This window comes from Columba livia, chromosome 24 (genome assembly GCF_036013475.1).
Source record: "Columba livia isolate bColLiv1 breed racing homer chromosome 24, bColLiv1.pat.W.v2, whole genome shotgun sequence".
In the NCBI taxonomy this organism is placed as follows: Eukaryota; Metazoa; Chordata; class Aves; order Columbiformes; family Columbidae; genus Columba; species Columba livia.
In genome coordinates, this window is record NC_088625.1 from 3,469,928 (window position 1) to 3,496,595 (window position 26,668).

The 26,668-nt window shown below is 48.6% G+C and overlaps 1 protein-coding gene across 23 annotated transcripts in view; it reads right to left on the reverse strand.

Moving 5' to 3' along the window:
• The window catches only part of SNX19 (sorting nexin 19), a 112,670-nt gene that overhangs the window by 17,090 nt on the left and 68,912 nt on the right, over positions 1 to 26,668 (reverse strand). For 10 of the 23 annotated variants that reach the window (XM_065040465.1, XM_065040466.1, XM_065040445.1 and 7 more), the window contains exons 13-14: positions 6,449 to 10,460; positions 504 to 695 (exon numbers count right to left, since the gene is read on the reverse strand). The gene's annotated coding sequence lies outside the window, so the exon portion shown is untranslated. Of the gene's footprint in view, positions 1 to 503; positions 696 to 6,316; positions 10,461 to 17,079; positions 17,491 to 26,668 lie in introns of all 23 variants that reach the window. The other 13 variants (XM_065040454.1, XM_065040461.1, XM_065040455.1 and 10 more) reach the window with 11 other exon arrangements.

Genomic DNA, 26,668 nt, shown 5'->3' on the forward strand with positions numbered 1-26,668 from the left:
GTGCAACCACGACTGGACGGAGTGGCAGATGCTTGTGTCTGGGCATTGCACGCGATCCAAGCTGCAATGCTGAAGCGCTCGGCATAGCTGGAATTAAGAAATCTCCTTTTTTTCCCCACAGACACAAGCCTCTGACATGCCAGACCGCTTGCTTGTGCCTGCAGTTTCACCACGGCCAGATGAAATCTAGGAGATAGGGGAGGAAAGCGGAGGCCTGGCTTTGATGTGCAACCACCGCCCGTCTCTGTTATTCCTCCTCCCTCATGCCAAGCCGCTATAATAGATGCTTCCCCTCTGCCCCCATGATTCGGGGGTCCCTGTGCGGATGAATTCATCACTCAGATAGCTCTCCAGCAGCCACGAGGTGGGGAAAGCCAAGGTAAACAGGCATCCATCCATCAGCAGATGTGTGACGAAGCTCTCCCCCTCGTCCAGGGATTCACCCTGGGAGTTCAATCGTGAAGCGATGGCTGTAGAGAGGTGGAGTGGAAGCCAAAACTCACCCATTGGATCAGCCCTGCAAATCCCGCTGAGCCACAGAAAATGCTGGAGCGTTCAGGATTCATCGGGGAGGAGCACAACCCACCTCTGAGGTGGTTCTGGCCAAACCGATTTTCTGCCAAAGCCGAGGGGAAGGTGTTGGTGCATGTGCTGGTACCTTTGGTAAGGAGGCAGCAAGGACACGGCCATCAGCTCTGTAGAAAAACATAAATGTGATTTAAAATATCCCTCCAAAAGGAAAATGAGACAAATTCCCACGAAGACAGCAAAGCCCGGAGCGTGCCTTCACCGTGTCTTCCCGTCTCGCCTTCCCACGGCGGCACGGATGGACCTTGGCTCATCTCCAGAGCCCAGCTGGGCAAAATTTCCAAGGGAACAAAGTGGCCGATCTGTGTGACACGGGGAGCTGCCCCGAGCAGAGGGGCATGGAGCAACATGTTCCCTCCCTGCTGCGAAGGACCAGGAATTCGTGGCCTGCTGGGCCAAAGCCAGATAAAAGATGTGCCGGGACCATCCGGCACCAAGGGGCTTCTCCAGGGGATGCTGAGATGGAAGGGGTGGGGGTTTTCTTTGGCTAAAGCTGGGAGGATGAGTCAGATTGGGGTGGAGGAAGCTGGGCTGCCCAGTACCAGGTGTTAACTGAGGGGGAGCGGGGCTGGTAACCACAACCTCATGCCTGTGTCTCCCCACTGCTCACATCAGGACTACATTTAATCTTGATAAATCCATTTGTCAGCGCATGACGTGCCTCAGGGAGGGCTCCCCCGCCTCCCAGCTCACACCAGTAAAACCCCCAGAGAGCTGCTCTACCTAGAGCTGGGTTGGTCACTCTTCTGGTGACCAACACCAAGCGCTTCGTTGGTCTTCGGTGGGTTAATTCTACGGGGACACAACTTTGAGACTTTTGTCTCTGTAAGATGTGATGGGAGCTGGTCTGGGCTCTGAGGAGGAGGAGGAAGGTTGAGCAGACACAGCCATGGGAGCAGTTGGCCAAAGTCAACAGCGATACTGGGAGAATGAGGATCAGACCGTGATGGATCTGAAAGCGTCATTGTGTTTGCCTGGAGCCGTCAAGGAAAAGTAATTTATGTGCTGACAGGGTGGGGGTAAAGAAGAACAAGAGAAAGAAACAACAAGAGGGTGTAGCAGGTTCTCTCCATGCTTTGGTCCACCCTTGGGTGGATTTGGGTCTCTTTGGACGGAACAAGAGTAGAAATTTGGAGTGAAGTCAGGATCAAAGCCTTAAGAAGTTGTTTGCACTGATACAGCATAAGAAATAGGCGCCTACTACAACATTTTCCTGCCACTGGAGTCCGTTTTCCCCTTACCCTGTGCACGTAACTGAGAACTCTGCCCTGTGATCCTGTTGAGTTGGCTCCGATAATAAACCTAATTTATATCTGGTGGGAGCCCTGACTCTTCCCTCCCAGCAACTCTGTGAAATAGCCTGTAAATGCTGATATAAGGGAAACGCGCTGCTCACAGGGAGCACTCGATGCTGCTCCTATTGGCATGTGATATATCATGATTAACAGTCTCTCCTTCACTATATTACCAGCCCCAACTCGTGATCCTGGGAAGAATTCAAAGTCCGGCTTATCAGCAAAAAAATAAGCTAGTTAAACTTAAAACAGCAAGACTCAGCTCAGGCTAGAGGATGATTTATTAAGAATCATGGACTTTGGAGACGGAGAGAGGGAAAGGAAGCCACAAACCCCACATACAGCCTGTAAAAGTTCCAGTTTATAATCTAACACGAGTGACTGTGCAGCCCAGGCTGAGGAATCATCTGGGATCCATCACAAGGGAGAGACAAGCAGCTGCAATGGGTTCACGGATGGGAATGTTGCTCCTGTGGGCATGATGCAGAATCCAGATCCCTCCTGCCCAGATATGGGGATCCAAGGGGGACATGTCGAACACCCAAGGGTGCTCACCCAGTTCGGCTCTAATAGAAGTTCACAGAATCATCCGTTTTGGTTACAAGCAGCTGCAGTGCCCTGTTTGGGCAGCATCCTATCGTTCCCCCTTACCTTGCAGAAGCATTTCCTTTCAGGATCTAATAATTTGTTAAAAGTAGGAATCTCTACTATAAATACGCATCTAAAACTAAAATCTCACCTAAACCAAGGCAAACGACCTGCAACAATACTCTACACCAGCAGGAGTTTTACAAAAGCAAAACAAAGTGAAAGGAAGGTATGAGAAACAAGGTGTCACTTTTGCAAAGCCTTTTGATTTCCACTGGGAAGCTGTTGCATCCCAAACCTTTGGCAATGATCACTAAAAATCTTGAGGACCAAAGCATCCAAGCTGACACCTTTTCTGCAAAAGGATTACATTCATTCATAAAACAGGAAAAGAATTGGCAATCTGATATCATCAGCTGGGATAAAAGTCATTCCGGAAACAGAGCAGCGAGGCTGGATTTCTTAGCTTCAGCTGTATTGTTCTCATTAAGGCCTTACATTTTAATGTAGTCCCTGAAAAGAGGTAAAAACCTGAGGTTCTCTCAAGGTCAAAATCCCAGCTTGGCTTTCCGATGGGTCCCGGTGAGAAGGGGACAGGTTAAAACGTATTAATCACGCCACAAATTATTACGGGAGCATTGATCAGGGGGAAATTTTCCCTTCCAACTGCCTGAAAGGCGTTTCGCTGTAAAGCAGGTCACAGGGATACGTGAGCAGTTATGTGCGGATGGGAATGTGCTCGGTGGGGTTGTTAAAGGCAGGGTTTTAATTCCTACCGGGGCCAAAAGCCGGGGAGAACAGCTGAGCACGGCTGCTGGCATTTAACCCCCATCATCTGTGTCCTTACCGCACGGGGCCCACTGCTGTGGGACGGAGGCGGATGCGGGTGGCAGCGGGTCCCACCAAAAAACCTCCCGCGTGTTGCTCTTGGAGGAGGCAGCTGCTTTTTGCATGGGGCTCCCGGGACTTGTTGCACTACTTTTTGGCAGCCGAGCGCCGATCTGGGGGGGGTTCTTCTGTGCTCTGCAACCCAAAGCTTGGAAAGCAGATATTGTAGATGTTCTACCTGTGGGATAACCCAAACCTGAGCTTAACAGGGATAGGGAGCACATTGCACATTTGGAGGAAGGGGTCAAGATGGGGGGCTGTTGCCCAGGAAGGGAACAGGGACATTTAGACAAATTCCTCTCTCCTCCTCCTTAGGGGACAGTGACAGCATCTCGTGTCCGCCTTGTGCCTCAGTTTCCCCATCTCTGAAGTAGCGATGGAGCAAACCCTCCTGCCAAAGGGCTGCTGAGGTTTGACCTCAAAAACCTGCAAGGGTTGCTCCCCTCCACCCCCCCCAACCTTCACACAAGCCTGTGTTTGGGCATTCTTGTTTTATAGGGAGGTAAAACCCCAGTAAATATAAACTGAGCGAGTAGGGGAGGTACTGAGCTGCTCCCAGGCATTGCTGCCCGTAAAAACGGAGCTGGGAAAGGCAGAGTTAGCCCAGGGCAAAGGAATTCACCACCCAGGGCCACTGCACTGAGCTCAAGGGATGCCAGACCCAGAGTCTGGTCCCTGAAGGTCTAAGGTCTAAGGTGAGCCCTAGGCAGCTGCCAGCCCCACCGAGAGTTTCATTTCCAAATTATCCCCCACGGTTTGTGTAATTTCACTTCGTGTGAAGTGGATCTGCTTCCTTCGCCCCCAAGGAAGAGAAAAACAGCGAGGACTAGGCAGCCGCTGAGCAGCACACGGCCAAACCCAGCTTAAACCCAGCCTAAGTCCCCAGGAACTTGTCCTAAACCCCACGACCTCTTTGGACATTTAGGACAGCCCTAGGTTTTAGTCCAAGTCCTCATCTACCTTCAAGAAACACGTTTGCATGGCTCTGATCCAGCCGCGCTCCGGTGTAGACAAGTAAATAACTGACCAAAGCTAAGTAAACCTGCTGAACAGGAGTTCAGCAAACAGAGACCAAAACCAAATTCTTTTTTTGCCTTCTACTGTTTTAAAACTGGTCAGAGGACGTTGGCAAATGCTCTCACCGTGGCCTAAGAGCCGGATGACGTTTCTCTGGGACTTTCCTAAGAGGAAGCAGAGAACAGGCTCCACTCCCTGTCACCGGGTACTTTAACTCAAGTGGTTTGCACGAGAAATCACTTACACCCAAGAGAAAATATTCCAACATCAGCCTTGACAGATCCTGAGCCGCAACCTGACCTGAGGACGTTAGTCCCCGCTCTTGGAATGACTCAGATCTGAAAGAGATCAGCATGGTAATGAGAAATGGAAAAAAAATGTATTGATTCCCACTAATCCCAGCTGATGTTGCTCTTCTTGTTCTTATCAGGTCAGGAAATCCAAGCTGAGCTTGATAAAATTCTAGATAAATAAGAAAGAGCATCCCTGGGTTTTTACCTTATGACTCAGCGACAAGCAAAATATGCTCCCTCCTTAGAGCTGGGCCTCTTCCATCCCAAAACAGTGATCTGGGATCCCTCCTCACCCCCTTCAATACTATTTTTTGGTTTTTTTGGTGATTATTCATCTCATGTTCATAAAACACGCGCCTGGGCTCACGCAGGATTTGCATTTGTCGGGGAGGGATTCAGGTCAGCTGAAAGCACTGAGAAACAGAACAAAAAAGGCCACCCAGCCCCAAAATGTCTTGCTTTTTCCTTCCCAAATCCAGGAGACCACCAAGGCCAGGGGCTCAGGAGAGGGCAGAGCCCCTGGTCCCCACGTCCCGCACGGAGCTGACATCAGTTCCTCTCGGTTTTATTGACATGGTCCCAACTCTGCCCTGATTTGTTTTAATTGCCTCGTAATTCCTGCAGCACTTAAAGTCTTTACAAGCCTCCTGCTCTCCCCGAGCTCAAGAACGAGTGCCCCCAGCTCCCCCATTTTCTTAATCACCAAAATAGCGAGCGAGCAGTAAAAGAGGAACGTGGATGCCATTTCCGTGCTCCGATGGGGTACGCGTGCTGTGCGGGGCTCTGAGGTTTAAAGAGGAAAAATTACTCATAATTTAAGTAGCTTTGTGGCCTTTCTTGCCCCCTCCATCTCCTGCTGCCAGGAGGTACCCAGAAAGGTGGAGAAGATGCTAGAAAATGACAGGCATCCTACATGCTCAAGTTTCCCACTTTGGGGAGGTTTTTAAGCATTATTGTATCAGACGCTTTGGAAATGTCTTACAGGAGAAAGCAACAATAAGAGGTGAGTTTAAACCTGCACAGTTCCCCGGGAGAAGGGGCCTGGTGGGTGGTAGGACACAGGTGGGCTTTTGGCTTGCTGTAGGGCAATTAGGAGCGGATCGAAGCTATACGAGACTCTCTTAAGCGCGGTCTAAGGGCTGGTTTGAGTCGCAGCCAGGCGGAGTTTTCTAGGGGAAGGTTTTTCATTAAAACAGCCACCATATAACAGACCTGAGAACGGCCAGTATTGATGGAAACAATCCCATCTCACGCTGGTGATGTTCACATCACACATGAAGCAGCAAAAGTCTCTACTCTGTTATCTGGCCAAAACATAAGATATTTTCCTCCCCAAACAACCAGGAGAATCCTCGGGGGCTGGAGCCACCCCCTGCTCAGGGCACAGAAATTCCTCTCCAGCAGGCAGCAGCCCCAGGGCGCGCATTTGTGAACAGCAGAGATGATATAAAATATGTGAGCGGGTCACCGGGTCCTGTTTGGGTTGGCTGGGCGATGCGGAGCTCGCACACATACCAGGATCGCCCGGCTCGGCCACGCTCCACAGCCCCTGGAAAAGCCGCGTCCTCCCTCCAGAGCCACAGGTTTATCTGCTGCAAGCAGCAAGAAGCTATTTTGTCTATTTTGCAACGCAAAGATGACACATACCACATTGCATCCCCCACCTGAGGCTGTACAGAACAGCTCCCATAGGCAGGATGCGAGCTGGTTTTTGGTGGCACATAGAAAAGAGCTAAAAGTGGCAGTGTTTGGAGAGAAGAATACATCAGAGGTTCTTACCTGGTGGGAGCTCGGTGGGGTGTAGCTGGCTCTGCAAGACACCGTCCATCAGCAGTCAAAACATGAGCTTGAAAAGAGATAGACATGGATTAATCCGACATGAAGCCAACATAGCAAACCGCTGCAAATGGGTGTAAAAAGCAAAGAAAGCTTGTGCTGGTTGCAGCATTTTCACTCCAGCCCTGATGTGTCACCTCCTCCTGCTTTGAGCTCCTGTTCTCCCACCATCTGGGTAAATATAACCCCTCTTGAAGATACCTGCCCTGTCTCAGAGGCAAGAAGGGCAATGCTCGAGGGTGCCTGGAGGGAGGACGAGCATCCTCAGCCTTGAAAATGCGCAGTGTGGAATCTCACAGCCTTCAGCGCACCGCTGGACCCCCCTCTAATGATCCCCCTATTCTCACCCATCACCGTGGTACCCGAGGCCATGAGGAGTTGGACTCGATGCTCCTTGCGGGTCCCTTGCGACTCGGGAGGTTCTCCGAGATCGCACATGCACAAACAGGCACGGGCAGGGGGTAGTTTGGAGGTCCGAGCCTGTTTGGAGCCTGTTGAAGTCTGCTCTTCCCGTGAGAAAGTCAGTCTGGAGCTTCCAAGGCGCCCAGTTCTGTTCCGAAATACCTCTTCATCCCTTGGCGAGCTGTCTGGTGACACTGGAAAGGGACAGGGCTTTCTCCTGACCCCTGCTTTCCCTGGCTACCAGGATGAACAGAAATAGCACAGGAGACAGGGACAGGAGCAGAAAGGTCCCAAATGACAACCCCTTTGTCCCCAGACAGGAGGCAGGGAGCTGATTCCCTGCATGTGACTATCTCCATCCTTTTACATCCCCATCACAGAGCTGATAAATTCAAATATATGCTTGATTTCATATGCTAGGGCTGAATAATTCCATTAGCCTCTTAAGAGTCAAACAGAAAGAAAACACGTTTCCAGCTCTGAGACTCACTGAGCAGCTCAGACATACCCAAGAGTGAATCAAGCTGCAGAAGGAACAAAAATGGAATTAAAAAGAAAGTCCTTTATGGTTTTTTCAGCCAGTCCCTGATGCTAGAGAGGCAAATCATGATTTGTGGACGCCTAGAGATGGAGAAGTAGAGACCATCTGAAATGGGAGTGAATAAATAAAGACTTTGTATGAGGTCTAGAGAGATAACTTGAAGGGAGAGTGAGCTAGACAGTGTTTTTCCAGCTGAATAGAATTTTGCCAGACAGCATTTTGCAGGCATGTTTCAATTTGATGAAAACACCTATTCAGGAGTATGAAAGCGTCGCGTTTCGGGAGGTTTAGTGCCTTGTGTTGCACCCTAATTCCTCTCTCATATTCAGAATTATTTGTAGAGACAAAGGGAAATATTCTTGCGACTATTTCTTTTTAGGTGAAATTCCAAACTTCTAAATTTAAAGATGAGAGAGACCGACGGTGGGAAATTTTTGGATTTCTGACAGGATGGAAATTCCTTCTTTCATTAAAACCCTTCTGCTGTCGGGCAGCCCTTGAGGAAGCCGAAAGGGTCACGGCGCATGGGCTCTGGGACCGTCCTGCCTCAGTTTCCCCACACACAAAGCAAGGATGATGCTACACGTTGGGAAGGGGAAAACTCATCTCTGGCACATGTGTTGCATTGGGGCTGCTGAGACGGGGATCCAGACGGAGCCTCGGGCTGCTCGCTCCTGGCCGCGCGATACTGGCCAGAGGCTCAACGGAGCAGAGAGGGTCGGTGGAGAGATTCTTCCTCCCCTCGGCGCCCGCAGACGGGCTCTTCCTTCCCACCAGACGTCTTGGCTGACGCCTTGACGCTTCGCTGGTGGGAGAAGCGCCAGCTTTGTCTCCTGGCACATGCCGGAGACGGTGATGGAGGCCGAGAGACACAGCAATGGGAGAAGGGAAGCTCAGCCTCCCTTAAGTGCGTCTCCAGCACGTGGCCGCCTGTGCCGACAGCTTTATAGCCGCTGCGGGCTGGGAGAGGTCCGGGGGGTGAACCTGCGCCGTCCCTGCTCCAACAGGGAGAAGAGTTTTGGAGAAATAGGGAAGAAATCCCCTGGAAAGCAGCTGTGGAACATGGGCTGCCCTCCGGGAAGTTTTTGCTCAGCCTTCCTGTAGAGCAGAGGAAGGCTGGCAGGAAAAACGGCCCAGATGAGCTTTTTGCAACAGGAAAGAAGGAAAAAGAATAAAGGCAGAGGTTACCCAGGACCTCCCACAGAAGGGAGCCTGCCCCCTCCCCCACAGCAGAGCCCAGCACTAGCCCAAAGGCAGCTTTTGGTAGCCCCAGGGAACTGGAGGGCCATTAACCCCCCAGCCTGGAGCTACCAGCACAGCCCTGCTCAGCTCCCCTCTTCCCCCAGACCTTGCTCCTTCTAGGATTTCAGCCAAGCAAAATGCACATTTTCATTTATTTTTTTAAAAGCAAAGATAACATGTCACAAGGGAAAAGGTCCACGCAATCCCTCACTGGCCTTAGCCAAAGCTCTGAGTTTTTTCCCCTCTTTTCTTTCCATGTTGCCCATAGCACCTCTTGAGCATCCTCACTCCTTCCTGCATCCTCCCCAAGCTCCTGGTACCCACCGTACTCTGTGGAGCATTTCAGAGCCCATCACCTTGCAGCAAATACATAAAACAACGCAGGGAAAGACCTCAACGAAACGGAGAGTTGAAGTGATGGCATCGCAGGAAGATGGGATGGAGGTGGCAGATCTCTCCAGCCCCACGAGCATCCCACCCACACACCAACATCTGCCATCACGGGGAGCTCAGACACCAAAACAGCACCTGGAGATGAAAATATTTGGCCGTGCTGGCAGCGCAGGTAGCTGCTGGGTGCGATGGGAGCCGGGGCTGGGGAAGTTTACAAGGTGGGCTGCGGAAAACTCGCCGTCGGCTCTGCAGACAAAGCCCGTCTGCTTCCAAAACAAACAGCGAGCGCTCCAAGCACCAGCACACGGGGCCGGGGAGCTCCCGGCTTCCGCAGGCTGTGAGGAGGACACTGCAAACAGAGCTGGAAACAGCCCTGTCCTTAACCCCGGCTGCTTCTGGGCTTGCTGTGCTGCTGGAGAAGGGGACAGTGGGATGTTTCATTCGCCCTGTCCCCCTGTAGAAACATGGAAATGAACCACGTTTAGGAAAATGTGTTAAAATCTTCATATCAGATGCGGGTTGTGCTCAAGCGCGGAGCCCAGGACCCTCTGCAGACCTGGGGCCACCTCCCTGAGCGCTGACCCCATCTCTCTATCCTCCCCCTGTTCACAATTTGCTCATGGTGCCCAATGCACCCCGTCCCAGTAAATGCCAGCGCCCAGACGTGACCGAGGTGTGGAGGACGGTGGTGGCCAAGGGCCATCGTTATGAGATCCCCCGCTGTTCTCTGCAAAGAAAAGCCCCTTGTCCAATGGGGCTGGGGGCAGCGGGGCAGCGTGGTGACGGGGACAAAAAGCGTTAGTTTGGAGACACAAAAAGCCACAAAAGGGGGTCATGGAGCAGCCTGGATGGGAGCGAGTCCTCCCGCTCCACAGCAGCATCTCCTGTGAAGCAGGGGAGGCAGCAGGGTTTATTTTTCCAGCTAAAATAATGCAATTTAGTGGAAACTTTTCCCCTTCTCAACCTGTCTTCTCCTGGGGAACAGCTGGTCAGCTGGATGGCACGTCAAGTCAGAAAGCACCTGAAATGCCAGCCCAAGTTATATCATTTATTTTCCGAGTGAGGGGAGCTGGGGGGTGCTTGTTTTCTTCTCGCTGCCAGAGAGGCCCAAAATGTCATTGCTGATGGCATTTACTGTTCCTGATGTCATAGGGACACAGAGGAGGAGTGTGAGCTGTGCTACGAGCTATGAAAGATGCACCAAATAACACTAAAAATAAGGAGGTAATAGGTCTATGGCCAGAGGAAAAAACCCAAACTCACCTGTCAGGGTGTCAGCAAACCCCTCTCCTGGTGAAGGTCCTCGTACAATATCTCATGTTGAACCATTCACTTGTGGTGTTGGTAATATCTCCTCAGCACCAGAAGTTAATGAGCCTATAGGAAAAAAAACCATATATAGTTTGCAATTCTTTATACAAAGGTTGCTAGCTATACATTACATTTAATAGGACAGTTATCATATGTTAAATACTGGTATGATTAAAAACATATTTATAAAAGATTAACAGCTCTGTAATGGCTACATGTCTGCTCCGAGGCTGTGAAATCTCCCAGAATATGTTTCTAATCATCTTACAATAACCATCTTAATAAATCAGAATTAAAGGCATATTTGAGCGAGCAGGGATTCCAGACTGCACCTGGTGGCTTTTCGCAGAGGGGAAGCAGGGAAAAAAACCCCCCGGCAGGCATAAGAGGTTTGAAGAAAAAACAAGTGCTGTTTGTGGAAACGCAGCAGTGTGTGAACATGGAGAGCACTGATGGATTAAACTGAACCTGCAAGTGCCATGTCCCTGGATCACCACTGACCGCAGGTTCGTGGGACAAGGCGAGGAGAAGCATCTGCCTGCAAACCCATCCATGCTGCCCAATTACCCACTAAACAACCAAGAAACCCTTGAGGTTGGAGCTGACGCATAAAAGCACCCAGGGCAGACTCCGACATTTTTGGGGGGTTGGATTTGGGGTGAGCACATCCCCCCGCCAGCAGAATGCCCAGGCACTGCGAAGGCATTTAGCAAAAATAAACGCCATGGCAGAGCTTGAAATGTTTATTTTCCAAGTCCAGGCCATTCATCCAGCGACACCGCTCTGTTCCAGCAAGTCTCCCTCTGTTTATATCGGATGATTAATGAGACACAGATTGTCTTCAGCACTGACGGATGCTGCAGTCACCAGGGGTAAGTACGAATTTGGGCTTGATCTCCCCTCTTCTCCTCCCACCACGCCATCCTGATTGGCCTGGATAACAGATTTGCTTCCCTTTTCATGCAATTAAACCCAAGATTTTATGACTTTGGGTTTTTCTTATGGCACCTCCATCTACCCCTCTGCTATCAGCTCTCTCAACCAACATCTTTCCTATGCAGCACCCATTAATGCATCTCCCATTTTCCTACAGAGGAAAGATTTATAAAACAGCTCAACTTTTCCCCTGTCACGAAACTCCCGTAAAACATCCCCAAGAGTTTATTTCTAATGGGGGAGACTGGTGACCTATGGCTGAAGCCAGGGGTGCGGTGGCTAATTAGCCCCACTAATCAAACATCACAGGGGAATAGAGACAGAGAAGCCGTATAAAAGCCCAGAACAGAAATTAATGAGCCCAATTAATAACAATAATAGGAAATACATCTTTGCAAGGGCTAAATGGATTGAAACCAGCTTGGACGTGTCACTGCAACAATGCTTTCGCATCCCCCCAGAATATGGCCCGGGGCAGGAGCACTTGACACATTTCGCCAGCACTCGAAGCTCAAATTGAAAAGCTGCCATTAACATTAAAAGGAAAAAATAGCTTTTTAAAAACTCCATACGCTTCTATTTCTTTTCCCCGCCTTCCTTTCCTTCTTTCTGATTCACCCTTCTGATATTTTACTTGGACTCCAATCCTAATGCATTTGTCCTTCTTAGCACATTTTTGGGCTGCTTCCACCATTGTTCTTGGAAATAATGTTCTTTTTTTTAAGGACATATATTTAGATATACAACCTGGTCTCCCATGTTAGAGAAAAAACTCCTACCTCGAGTTGGAAAGGGAAGAGCATCTAGAGAAAGGGAATCAGGCCCCAGGCTGGTGCATGCGGCAGGAGGATGGTGATGCAGGGCTGGGCGAGATGTGCACACAGAGGGACACGAGCACATCCTTAAATCGTGCAAAACACTCAAATGAACAGGCAGCAAGCTTTTGGGGAATGGTTAAGGGCTGCAGATGCCCCACACTGGTCCCCGGTTGCTGCCATTGTCACCCTTTGCCAATGGAGCTGGAAGGGTGGGTTTGGACAGGCTGGTTTTAATAAGCCCGCACCCAAACATCCCATTTTGAAAAAGGCAGGTTGGAGTCCAAGAAGCACTCGTAGGCTTTTCATAAACACACTTTAATAATCTTCATCAAGAATTTTAATACAGAGCGAGCTGCGTGCCAGGAAATGCATTTACACTGTCAGCTGCCGAGAGAAATGGGCCCGCACCGCTGCTCAGTACCAGAAACACCCTCCATCCCTCCCTCCCAGCCTTTCCTCTCTTCCCCTTCATATGAAATGTGGTCCTTAAGAAAGTAAAGGGGCTAAAAACCCTGGTGAGGAGCCGGGCAGCTCCAGGGAGCGTCCCCCGAATCGGGGTGCAGCCCCTTGGCTCTGATCCCCGTGTGCCCCAAGTCATCCCGCTCCCGTCTCTTGCCAGGCTGGACCTCACACTTCACCCCATTTTTTATTTTTGGGGGGGTTTAAAGGCTGCAGAGAGCATCTTCCCTTCTGCCCCATTAACCTATTGCAGGCTCTGTACACGGCCATGGCTAGAGAAAGGCTGCATATTTATTTATGGGAAAAAAACAGGGGAATTTGCTCGCTATGGATACAGTTACAGAAGTTTTTCTTTCACTGCGAAGATTAACGGGATCAGAAGACATTTCCTTGCTGGCTGTGGTATTAAACAATTACAGGGATTAGTTCAGGGCTTTACCATCCTCCGGCGCATCAGGTTTTGGTTTCTGCCAGCGGCAAAATACCCAATTTGATGTACTCCGAACCCAACGGCTGCTTATGGTGGGAATCGCGTTTTACAGCCTTTTTCCCAACAGCTGAAAACGCTCCGGCTGTAACCGCCCTCCATATGCTGCTCCGAGACACACACACACCCAGCTGAGCTGGGGTATGGGGATGTCACCCCCTGTGTCCCCACAAAAACCACCCCAAAGCAAAGTGTCACCTGCGTGGAGGAGCTCAGAGACTGGAGGGGGGACAGGGAGGAGTTGGAGAGATACCCTGGGGTGACTACAGCATCAGCAACTCCTTGCACACGCTTCTTATCTAACGTTATATTTCTTGCGGGGAGGGTTTTCAAACACCAATTATTGTTCCCAAGTGACCGGCAAAAAGAAAGAATAAAAAAACCCCACCCGATGCAGTGAAATAAAACGATGAGATCAGAAATACACGTACCAGATGGCCCCTCTGAACCTCATTTAGCAGAGGTGAGGAATGCCAGCTTTCCAACAGGAACAGCACCGCCACCTCCGCCACTTTTCCTTGTCCTTGTGAAGTTCTTGCCTTATTTATTTGCTTGAGATCAGACAATCTGAGGGCAGCCGCTCGGCACAAATACCAACCTTCTGCCAAGCGTTTGGAAGTTTCGGCACAAATCGCCTTTTACAGGCAAGGGCATGGGAGGGAAAAAGTACAGAGAAGGTAATTTGGCCTTGAGGAAATGCCCAAAAATTCTTTGGAGAGCTGAAGGGGCCTTTTCATGGCACGCTGGATGGGTTTGGGGAAGCGGCGTTGGGAAGGATGGGTGGGAGGAAAGTGCCTGTGTGATTATGGTTCTGTTAGTGCCAGGGCAATACAGCCAGTAAGACACCTTAGTAATAAATAAACCTTAAAAATCAGTAAGAAGTTAAAAGACGCTGTGGCCAAAAACCTCTCCAGAGCAGATAGGAATGCCCTGTTGACTTGCCGAGCCTGCAACCAGGGCAGTGTTTGTTTGCCGAGCGCATCCTTGCAGTGATTTCTCCCATCCTAAAAAACCAAGCCCTGGAGCAAAGCACAAGCCACAACAATGCACTGAGTGGCCACAGAGAAAATCCAGGTATCCCGGTGCCTCCCATGGAGCTGGAAGCAGTGGCTGCACGGCCACGGAGCCGCTGCTCCCCGGGGAATCCGCTTTCCACCGGCCGGGAGAGCAAGATGTTGTACCTTGTTTGTGTTTCTATGGTACTACCCGGCCTGCTGGCTCCCATCCTGCAGCCCCCACTGGCTACGTCGCCGCGAGGTTAATTTCTAACATGAAAAACGGCCTCCCAAGAGCAACTGCGGTCGATTTAAAATAATAAAAATGGAAATCTCAGATTTGATGACTAATCCCAGGAGAGCGGCTTAAATTAGTGCTCACCAGTCGGTCGCACAAGACCAGAGGAAAATTCCTGCTGGACTCCTCTCCTCGGTCCACTCCCTGGCTTCATTTTCCATCCCCAGATCCTTCCAGGCTGCAAACATATACAGTGTTGCCCCGGCAACTCGCAGACGAGATATATGTACATGAAAAAATGAGACAATCTCTTTCCTCGGTGATTGCCTGGAAGGTGGAAAATGTAAACCTGTTCTAGTCTTATAGCAATGTCAGCTTGTGCCAGACACACACCCCAAATGTGTGAACAGACATAACCATCCCCACACGGGCACCCGTTCCCAAACCCACCTGCTCTCTCATCCCAAGGGAGGATGCTCAGGACACGCAGACTCACCAAAACACTTTGCCAAAGGCCTTTTCACTCTTGCACACACACAAACCAGCTTATTCCTTCATCTTCCGTGACATTGTGAGCTCCAATTTAAGAAGTAAACCTTGGTCTTTGAAAAGTTCCTGTGCCTCAGGGCTTGTGTGTGTGTGTGAAAAATAATCAGGCAACTGCACTGTCACAGGTTATTCCCCCTTCGCCTTGTGCCAAATGAATCCCGATACTGGAATTTTCATCTGCATTATCAGCATTTTTTCCTCTCCAGCCCCATACCCTAAGGGACCTGCCTGACCTGCAAGCAATTAAAACACCGCGTCTCGTGAACTCCCCGCGATGTCTTGGCTGCAAAAGGACACGATGAAAAGACCAATTCCCCCCGCTCCGCCTCGGCCTCCGCTTCCCCCTGAGTTTTGCTGTGAACGATCGGAACGTTCCTGACTCAGACGTTTCCCATCTGGAGTCAATCGCTCCATGGGTCCCCTCAGCCAGACAGAATCCTGGGGCATGTGCCTGATTGATTAAAACATGAAAAACTGATTACAAATAACAGGAGGGCTCCAAACCCAAGGGAAATAGCTGGGCAAAGAGGGATGCTTGAGCATGTCATGGGCACAAGCGCCTGCCCACCATTTACAGCATCCTTCCCCAGGTCTGGGTCCATGCAGAGCTATTTATTTTCTGCACAGCCATCCAGCACTTGTACCGGTGTAATTCAGCAACAGTGGTAGTTTTGGTGATGCTCCAGCTGCAAAATAGTTCATGAGTTGGTACCCAGGAGAAATCCTTCCACAGGGGTATGAGGAGGATGGGAAACACCTTTATCTTGCAAGTGAGAAGCAAGAGGAATATGAATTCAGGAGCTGCCATCATGATGGGGCAATAAAGATAAAATGCCCTTCAGTACCCTACGTGAGCATGAGTTGAGCTGGAGGCTTTTATGGAACCATTGCTTCGGCTCAGACACTAAGTCCTATGCCCACAGTGCTGGGAAAAGCTTTAAAATGAAATTCTGGCTTTCTCAAAAGCAGCACAGGCTTTGCCAGAGGTCTCAGCAGAGCCCAGAACTCACCCCTTGCTTCCAGACCCACCACCTTTTCCAATCAAGTTCCTCTTCTGACATTTGCCCCATCAAACAAAGGTTAAAACCCACCAAGCCCTGTGTCAGGGACAAAACCAGATCCCCAGCTGCTCCATCATGGCACAACCTGATATCAAATAATCTCATCTCACATGGAGATTGCCATTTGCAAAGCTGGGGCGGCAGCATCACCACCCGCTGCTCGAGTTTCCTTTGGGGGTGACTTTGAAATGCAAAACAGGGATAGCGGAGGATGGCACATCGTTACTCATAGAGACAAGGCAACATATGCTTTGCCAAAGTGTGAAAGTATTTATATCCAAACAAAGTGTCTCTCAAACCCGCAGTTCCCCGCACGCCCAGGAACCCGAGCTGGGTTTGTGGACTGGGCTGCGAGGGGAAGCTGATCTCTGCCGTTCAAATGGGGCAGTGCTGGGGTGCAGAGAAGATGAAGTGGGAAAAAAAAGGGTGGGAAAATGTGATTTGATCTGCTTTTTAAAGCACTAACAGCTTCACTGAAAAGCCTCACAAACTGTAATGTGTAGGGTGGAGTGGGATTAAGATCATAAATAACTCCCAAAGAAGAAAAATGATGTCTTTTCACATGCTGGTAATGTGTTATCTTTAAAGCCGAGGAAAGATAAAATAACTGTCTTCAAATATCACCACCTTTCATCCAGAAGGACTGTTTTTAACTTTGTTTTACAGGGATTGCACTTTTTCTATGGCAGCAGCATGGTCACCTCTAGGTGGGAACACAGCAGCGGCTTCGGCACCCAGGAGCGGATGGATATTCACCCCATTAAAATGATGAGCTGGCGTTGCAGCAAAATTTGATAACTAAATGTCCTGGGTTTCCACCGCAGGACCGAATCAGCCACATCGCTAAAGCCCGAGCTGTTTTCTCACCCGAAGCACTGATGAAGGGCGGAGGTTTTGTTCAGGCCTGGTTGGGAAGCCAGACCTAGCACCGATTCAAAATGCAGGTGGAATTTTAGGTAGTTGGGATGCGTTTCCTTAAATTGGAATTTAGGCAGGAGTCCAAGACTAACACCCCCTCCACCTCCCTTCTTGCAAACAGTGCTGAGGGCTCTTTAACAACCACAAGTGGTCTAGGCCCGGGTTAATGTCTTATCCATAAGTTATTCAGTATTTCCTTTTAAAGACAAAAATACTTGGAATACCTCTCTTTCCCTCTTCAAATTGCAGTGGTGGCGGCTGCAAAAACGCAGCCTCTGCACTATTTCCAGATGCGGCAGCGACACTGGGAAGCGGCCGGTCCATGGGAGTCCCACCTCTTGAATTTTTATGGGAACTCCAGCGTTATTGAGTTCATAGCGGCACTAATACCCGCAGAGATAAAAGCAGCCTCCTTGTCAGCATCAGAGCTTGGCAGGGCTGGGAAACGAGGCTCCCCGGACCGATGGTCACGTTTTGGTGTATTCCGGGGTGGTTTTCAGGGTACATGCGTCTCCTGGTCCTTCCACCGAGGTGACATCAATGGGATGATGTCCAGGGACTAGATCCTGGTCCTGAACACCTTGGAGAACCGGGTAAGAGTAACCAGAAGTCTGGATCCATCCAGCATATCCAGCCTGCACAGGAAATTATGACCAAGTTTGATTAACGCTTTTTCCCCTCCCTTCAAGTTTTTCAGACCTTTGGTGAAAAAAACCAAAAACACGACACAGGAAAGCCAAAAACATTTGTTTTCTGGCACCAGAACTCCTCTTGGGGGCTAATTTCTATATAACGGATCCCATTGTGGGGAAATGCAGCTTTAGGTACAGACAAATGGAACAGGCAATGCCCTGTGCTGCTCAGAGCAGTCGGGGTTTGGCCGGGATGATGATGATGATGATGAAGGGAATCCTTTGCTAAAGTTGAGGACGAAGCCTCAAGTCATGGCTCTTTTTGGCTCCCAAAGGGTAACATTCTCCCAAATACCAAAGAGCCTTTAATCCTTATGGGATTTAGGGCTTAAGTTTCTTAAGCAATTTGGAAGCGCGTGCCGGGAATGATTCCCACATCACTGCAAGGCTTCGTACACAGACCCCTGTGGGTTTATTGAACACCACTGACCGTTTCCTTCTCTCTTGCAAGAGTTATTTCACAGGTAATGGGGCTTGGATCTTGATTTAGATGGTCCCAGTGCTCCAGGGTCCCCCTCTTTGATACGAGCTGCTAACAGCTACTGTAATGTTACAGCAGCTACTGAGGAGCTGGAAAGGCCATTGACAGGAGAAGCTTTCCATCCATCCCGAGCACAGACACCAGCCACATTTTTGGAATAGCTCGAGCAATTGGGACTCCAGAGATATATCATTAGGAGGGGGAATAAATGACATGGGGTTTGATGTCCTGCGCTGCACTCAATGCTATAAAACTTATATATATCCATACATGTGCGTACACATATATATATACATATACATGTCAAATGCTTAAGATTCCATACTCCTGGAAAAAGTGCCCAGTAAGCTCAGTTCCCCTTTAAGCACTTGGTAAAAACATTAGGGACAAGGGCAGGGAAATCAAATGAGACTTCACAGAAATTCCTGACAGCGGCTTTTCCCCACAGCGCCCAAAAAGGACCCATTTTCTGGTCTTTCTGAGGAAAAAGGCATCTAAAAGCAACAATGCTCAAGTCACTGCAAAAATCTTCACCACCACAAGCCCTGTCGTTTTAGCTGGCAAATACACTCAGGATGGGGGATGCCAAATAGCTCTTTGAAAGCACCAGCATTAAAAACATGCACAAGAAGGTATTTTCCCTGCCCTGTTTTCACATTTCTGGACAGGAACAGCAGCAGCTGCGGTGAAATTGGAAAGGAAAGGCCTGGCCTAGAGCTCTTTGATATGTTGGGAAGTTCTCCTAAGCGCCCGTTGGCATTTGGATCGAGGATCTGGGGCACTTCAGTGCCTGTCAAGAAATATATTTTGGTTTTGTGAAAAAAATGTTTCCTTTGATATTTCTCTTTAAAAGGTTTCCGGTTTCCTTTGAAAAGAATATGCCAGAACCTTGCAAGAGGAGAAATACCCAGTTTGGACATGTCTAACAGGAAGCTTGTATTTGAAAATAATATTTCCCCCCACCCCCTAACCTTATTTTAGCAAGTACAATGAATAATAATTGCTGTTATTGGTACCTAACAACAACATATCAGTGTATAATAACTTCTGTAACTATCACGATGCCTCTAGAGCTTGGATCACAGAATCCCAGAATGTCAGGGGTTGGAAGGGCCCTGGAAAGCTCATCCAGTGCAATCCCCCCATGGAGCAGGAACACCCAGATGAGGTTACACAGGAAGGTGTCCAGGCGGGTTGGAATGTCTGCACAGAAGGAGACTCCACAACCCCCCTGGGCAGCCTGGGCCAGGCTCTGCCACCCTCACCCCAACAAGTTGCTTCTCAAATTTAAGTGGAACCTTTTGTGTTCCAGTTTGAACCCATTGCCCCTTGTCCTACCATTGGTTGTCACCAGAAGAGCCTGGCTCCATCCTCCTGACACTCCCCCTTTCCATATTGATCCCCAGGAATGAGTCCCCCCTCAGTCTCCTCTTGTCCAGCTCCAGAGCCCCAGCTCCCTCAGCCTTTCCTCCCACGGGAGATGCTCCACTCCCTTCAGCATCTTGGTGGCTGCGCTGGACTCTCTCCAGCAGTTCCCTGTCCTGCTGGAACTGATGGGATGCTTAAAACCAAAGCAAGATGTGGCCCAATTTACCCACATCCCAGCTGCTCCAGCAGTCGAGTGGAGAGGATGGAGGTAAAGGAGAGGATGGAGACAAAGGAGAAGGACCAGGGGACAGGGGCTGCTTCCCAACTGTGTCACCTCTCCTTGTCCCCAGGTGAATGGGACCATTGAGACGCCCGTTACTAAATACTTCTCAGGCTCCAAATCGCTCCACAAATGATTTTTTTTGGATGCCTCGAGCAGCCAGTAAAAGTTTCCCTTGTTTTCATCGTCCCAGCCACAGCAGAACGCTCCTCTCCTGCCAGGCTGGCCAGAAAAACAGGAAAGGGCAGAAAAGTGGCCCAAAACATAAGCGTCGCGTTGCACACACCCAGCACCCACTGGTTATCCTGCAGGCAAATTGCTGATATTTGGCGACTGAAAAAGAGAAATAAAGGCAGGGGAAAGGCTGGAATTACCATTTTAGGGACACCTGTATGTCCTTTTTTTCCCTGAAATCTTTTCAGAGATCTGCAAATAGCACGGCGCACCATGAGTTCACGCTGGTTTTGCAAAGCGTTCCGAAAGGAAACAATTTTGGGAGTAAAAATAGTCCCCCTGGGCTTTTTCAGACAACCCAGGCGCGGGTTTGGTTCCTCTCACGCCTGTGATTTTCTGATTCAAAGGAGGCTGCGGCTTCTAAATTTTCACCTTTTAAATTTAGTTGGAAGCATCATAGTGGAAATCAAAAATTCCCTACAGAGCAAAGCAAGTGTTGGTTCGATAAGAGACACTTCAGGGTTTTTAATAGCTGAGAAAAATCAACAGAATTATTTGGGCTGAGCCACAAGCATTTTCTTAATTATTAAGCTTTTAGGAACTGCTCGTAAACCACAAAACCCATTATTCACACAGGTCAAGCTTTGTATACCTGACCCGGGAAACCTCGCAGGAGGAAGAATTTAAGACTTCCTGAAAATTATGTCAAGTTGAGCTTTTCGGATGAGTCTTCGCGGTCACCAGGCACTTGGGAAAAAGCTTTAACCTCGGCTTAAAATGCTGCAGCCGCCACGAGGGGGTTTGGTCTGGGATTTGGTTGATGTTTAATGAGATGCCAGCATTAGCTCAAGTTCATAAGGCAGTTTTTTCAGCTGTTTTCACGTCAAGTTTGCAAATTCGGAAAGAACTGGGCTGGGGACAGGGGTTGGGTCATCCTTGCAATGAGTGTTTGGATGCGGGCGATGAGATCCAAGCCCCAGGGGGTGGGAATTTGGCAGCTCCCGAGGTCGAGAGGGGAAATGTGGGCTGACATCAGCCCCGCTTAGGTGGGTTGGGGATGACTGAAAGCAGGCGTGGGCCTGGGTGCTGAGCCGGTGGGCTGCTGCCTAGAAAAACCCACCCGAAACTACACTCGGGGGGCTCGGCACCGAAATATCACAGCAGCCTCCAAAACAGCCAAAAAAGGCTCTTCCCCAAATACTCAAGGAAAAATCTGCCACTCCAATAACTTAAAGTAGAGCCCGTAAGTAGAAGTTATTCTTCATAATAATAATGATATTTTTTAAGGGTTAATGCCCTCAACGTGGGTTTGCCCGACCAGAAAAGAAGCAAAACCACGTGGGTGTGAGCAAACTGGCTTCTCATGGAGAAATACAAGAGCAAACGCAGAGCCTATCATTCCAAGGCGGCTTTTTTGCTGAACATAATGGGTTTGTGGCCTCGGTGGTTAAAATAAGGGAAGGATTAAAAAGATATAAAGCAGGAGAAACATGTAGTTTGGGTCAACAGTATCTGATTCTTCAGAGAGTTTTCAGAAAAAAAGCCAAATAAAAAGCAAATAAATGCTTTGGGTCAACGTGGTATTTTTCTGATTTAAAACAGTACTTAGTTTCATGTTGCTTCCTTCTTTTAATTTAATGGTTTATTCTTTGAGTTGAGTCAAACATTTTATTCTCTTAGTTTGGTGAATTCTTTAACATCCCCTATGCAGAAAAAAGGGGCAAAAGGGTTTATTGAGAAAAATGTCAAAGCAAAACATTTCTACATCAAAAAAAATGAGCCCTTTCTGGCCAAAACGCCCTTGCTAAATGAGACTGGTATTTGTGAGTCATTTCTCCGCCACATTTTTTAGTGAATTTACTATTTATCACAAATAGTTAACCTTAAGTCTAATGAGAGCACATATACATTGGGTTCACATAAACATCCTCGGGGAAGAAAACATATTGGAAAGATCTCCCGCTTACTTTGCAGTTGTTTGGGCATCTGTCCCTGCACAAATTGGGTGTAAAATAGACGCTCGGAGATAAAATAAGACACAAACACCCCCCTGCCTCCCTTCCCGGACATAGTTATCCAGCAAAGAGCAGGGAACCACACACCAGCCCCATGGAACAAAGAACACGGGTGAAATAGTGCAGCAAAGATGCTTTTTAGGGTTATTTAAACTTCTATAGTGGGGTACGGTGAATGGGATTTTGTTCAGGAGGAAAAACCACGGGTGGAGAAACTGAAGGTCAAAGCAACAATAGGGGTCCACTTAACGGCACTAAAAATCATTACAAATCAAAGCATCTCAAGCTTCCAGACTTAATAAACAGCAACTTTGCACACTTGTCATCTCCAAATGAGGGTGAGCTCACCAAAGTGACACCCAGGGAAGGTGTTAAATGCAAAAGTTGTAATTACAGCCTCTGATAACGTCCCACTGTCCTGAAGTCCCCAAGATCCTTGTTTCTTCTATGGAGTTTCCTCTCTTCAGGATAAACTACAGAAATGCCTGCTTGAAAAATGGCCATTGAATCATTTTTCACCCCAAGGGAGGATTGTGCTTTCGTTTAGATAGAGAAAAGCTCACAGAAAGCATCTGATTTCCTTGAAAGCGTTTGACTTGTTTTATGGAAAGAAAATCCAGAAATGCCATAGAAAATTAGCAAGCTTTGGTCACTGATATATTATACCTTTAAATTCAGCTATTCTGAGAACAAATTTCCATCTCCCCCACCCCTGAAGCTCCCTCAGCACTTTGGTCCCCCCTGAATAATTAATGTCGTATCCTAAGGTGGTTGTTTTTCTTCTTTCCACCAAGGCAGCCCATGAATACACCTGCTTGCTCTTCATTTTGTTCATGAATAATCCTGAATTACCCACAAAATGCTAAATGGCACCGTGACCTCATCGGGCATTAACCACACACGAGACGAGCTTAGCAACCAAACACAGCGCCCAAGCTGGAGACCACGTCACGTAAAGACGGACTTGGTGAGGATTTAGCCAGGCAGGAAAGAAAAATGTCTTTGTTGGTGATAAGGACATCAGCACCAGCATGTGTAGCACATGGGGATTTCCCTCCCACCCTGAGAACCTTCAGAATTGGTTAAATCCCATTCTTCCCTTCCCTTCCCTTCCCTTCCCTTCCCTTCCCTTCCCTTCCCTTCCCTTCCCTTTTCTCCTCTCCTCTCCCCTTCCCTTCTTCTCCTCTCTCTTCCTCTCCCTTACTCTCCTCTATCTCCTTCTCCTTTCCTTCCCATCTTCCCCATTTCTGGCCTGTCTACTGCAGGAAAAGCATCTGCAGGGCAAAACTAACATACTCAGTCAAATCTTTTCCATGCAACGTGCTCGTTGCCACAATTTCATGTACATTTCAAACTACTCTTTGCACTGATGCACCGCAGCAGCGGGGAAACTGAGGCACCGATGAGCCGAGTCTCACCCAAGGCCAGAAGCAAGCCCTGCAGCAGGGTCAGGCGCTTCAGCCTCAATAATCTGAGGCTTCGTTTAATCACAAAACCATTTCTCCCCTCGGCCCCAGGAGCCTGCTGCGCTTCGTTCCCATTCCCATCAAAGCCCGCGCGAGCTGTAAAATAAGGATGGGTTTACAGTTATCTAATCATCAGCTTCTCAGTCCCTAGACACGCTGGAGCCAAAGGTTTCAGTCCCACCAGGCTGCACAACACTGTTTTTCCTTCTGGTGAGAGCTTTAAACTCCAGCTCTGTACCAGGGAGATGTTTCAGAGGGAAAAGACGAGCAGGTAATTGCAACCCAGCCCCAAACTGTGTCTTTTTCTGCTCTGTTTTAAGCTCTGTGATCTCCATCCTCTGCCCAGACATCTCTACGCGCCAGGTCCAGACTCTGCGAAGCACTTTGGCACGTTGACACGGGAAGAGGCCGCTAATTTCATATTTAAACAGGCCACAATACCCCGATATCCCATGCCCCGCGTGCTGACCCAAGGGCTTGCACAACACTCCTTCATCTGGAGGAAACGGTGATTAATGCAAAGCAAAACACTTCTGCGAGCTGCCATGAGAAAGCGATTGTGTGAAGGGCTCAGCTAGGAACTTATAAAGCTCAGCCTTACTCAAATTAACCCCGCTCTACCAGTAAATCTGGGAACACAAGCTGCTCTTGCTAGGCTAGGCTAGCAAAGCTCAAGCACAAAGCTGGAGCGGCTCGTCCTACAAGCATGCACGTGGGTGCACAAAAAGACATATTGGCAACCCAAATATCATCCTCTTTACATTATTTGGGTGCCTGAGCTTATTGAGATACCTAAAGATGGGCTCTGGGAGTGTTTTGAGACCCCAGGACTGTGTCACAAGGCATCTCTGGTGACATCCTCCCCAGCCCCTGCAACTCTCTGCACAGACCCAAGACTAAAACAGGATTTCCAGACTTGGGATGGAATGAGAAAGTGATTGTAAAAGACTCTTTTTCTCTTACTTTCCCTCTCTTCAGTGCAGGGAGAAGGGTTTTATTGTATTTGCACAGGCGGCTTTGATCTCTTTGAAGCCTCCAGCTGATATTTTAGAGCCTCATTGATCAAGAAAACAATCGGAAGGAAGAAAAAAAAACCCAAACCACAAACCACCCCAGCTCTCAGGATGTTGTTTTACAAAATATTTTGTTATCCCGTTGCTTTTCTGTTGAACTCAGAAGAGCAGGAGCGAGATCAGAGCCTAATGCCAGGTCTACTTAGCAAAGCCGTCCTGCTTGCTATTTCGAGATGCCATTCCACGCTTCGGCTTTTCTGCCGGAGCCAAATATTTATCGTGTCTGGAATAATTACCTTGTAAAATACAGAGGGGGGGAGTTTGTTTTGCTTGTGGAATAGGCTTTGAAGCAAAGGGCATTCGCCTGCGTTGCGTGCAGGGGTCTAGAAGTCGGTGAGAGGTGTCGGTGCGTACAGCAGGATCTAAAAACATCCACATTTTAGCCGGTGCTGAGGAGGGAAATGTACAGCCCCAACGCTTCTGAGACTACAGCAAAGCTTAGGCTCAGGTTCAAGCACAGGAACTCGTGCAAATAAACTCTAACTCGTTATAACTCTACGAATATCCTCAAAGTCCAGCCCAAAGGAGCAATAGAAATCGCGTCAGCCAAAAATCATGTTTTCTTTGTTGTTGTTTTCAGCCCCCTCCCAAATCAAAAAACCCCACAGCTGATTGTTTTTTCCGTTGAACACTGAAATGATCTGCAGAAACATCTCACATTTTCCAGCCAATTCAGAGCACCACTTGGTGCTAAAACATACACAACCCATTTCACCATAAAGCGGAATATTCAGGGAGCCAATTCTGCAAAGCGCTTATTGCTGGATCCTCTTCGTCCCTGGCAAGAAGCCGATGAATTCTGGGAGGAATCTGGTTCATCTTGTCCAGTTCAATACAGACGTCAGCAGGCACAGCCACTTCCAGCCCAATTCTCATCTCACAGCATCATCTCACTGATTTCAAAGTGTCCTCTGAGATCGCAGAGAAACGGGAATTAGATCTGTGCTTGTACATGTTTGTGTGCCACACGTTGGGATGACTTAGCTCAAGACATTACTTGAAAATTACATTTTTAATTGTATTTTTAAGTACAATCTGTATTTAAAACACCGCAAGGACAATAGGTACAATCCAGATACCTACTTATGGGCTGGGTATTCCCAGGAAGGACTGGAGCTGATCCTTAGAGGCTGGAAAGCCAGTTTGCAAGAGCAAACTGTGTCAGGAGCACAACGTAAAGTGGAAAATAAACTATTTAAGAAAGTGAATTGCAGAGCTGGGAAACCAGGAGGATGCAAGGGTGGTAAGCCAGCAGTGGGACAGGTTATATTAGTATATAGTTATATTAGTAATTAGGATTTTGTTGTAGGTTGTCCTGAGATTCTTCCAGCCCAAGCTATGTGTTTAATGTACTCTGGATAATTGTGCCCATTTGTTATTGTTATTTTACCATGGTTTTATCATTGTTTAATAAAGAGTGGGGTTCCTTTTTGGCATCCTTTGGCCTGCTCGCCTGAGTCCCAAAGCGACGTGTCCCCAACTCGCTCTATTCTGCTTACTGAAAACAAGGATAACCGAGAGGAACTTGACACCACAGCCTCTCCCTTCTCCCAAATTACTATCGCAAGCAAGTTTTGGACAATACTGCAGCCACCTCAGCCAGTTTTCTTCCTTACCCCACACCAGCTATCCTCACCGTGAAACAGTGGCTGCGCTCCCACTGTATCCCTCCTCCCAAGGATGCTCGAGCACTCCAGCCCTGAAATCGGCTTCAAACACAAGCAGACCCCAGGTAGGATCAGACCTTCAGCGAATGCATCTTTACCCCCACACAGCTTGCAAACATTGGCTTGCAAGAAGTCTTAAAAAATAAATAAAGCTGAATTCCAGTATATTCCATTACACCATACACTCTCAGATTAAGGTTCCCACGCATGCCTTTAATTTACGCTCTATAAAGCTGTTATTGTCCACTCATTAATGACTGCTTATTAAAAACATATTTATTGCGTAGGGTGCTGAGAGATCTCACAGAGAGAGCCCGAGGCAACGATCCTTACCTCCACCCCACAGCATTTAATGAGAGATACATGTGTATGGGGCCATTAATTCACGGCAACATGGTTCTAATAAGCACAGGTACCTGTATGTGCACCAACACAAGATGCAAACAAAATGTAGCTTTAGGAACCGCGTTTTGACAGCATTAGTTGCTTTGGGATGGGATGGAAACACGTTACAGTGCCACACCTCGCAAAAGTCAGGGTTTGCCCCAAGTTAATAACGCTGCCTCCTCCCTGCTGCCCAGCATTGTCCCCTAATTA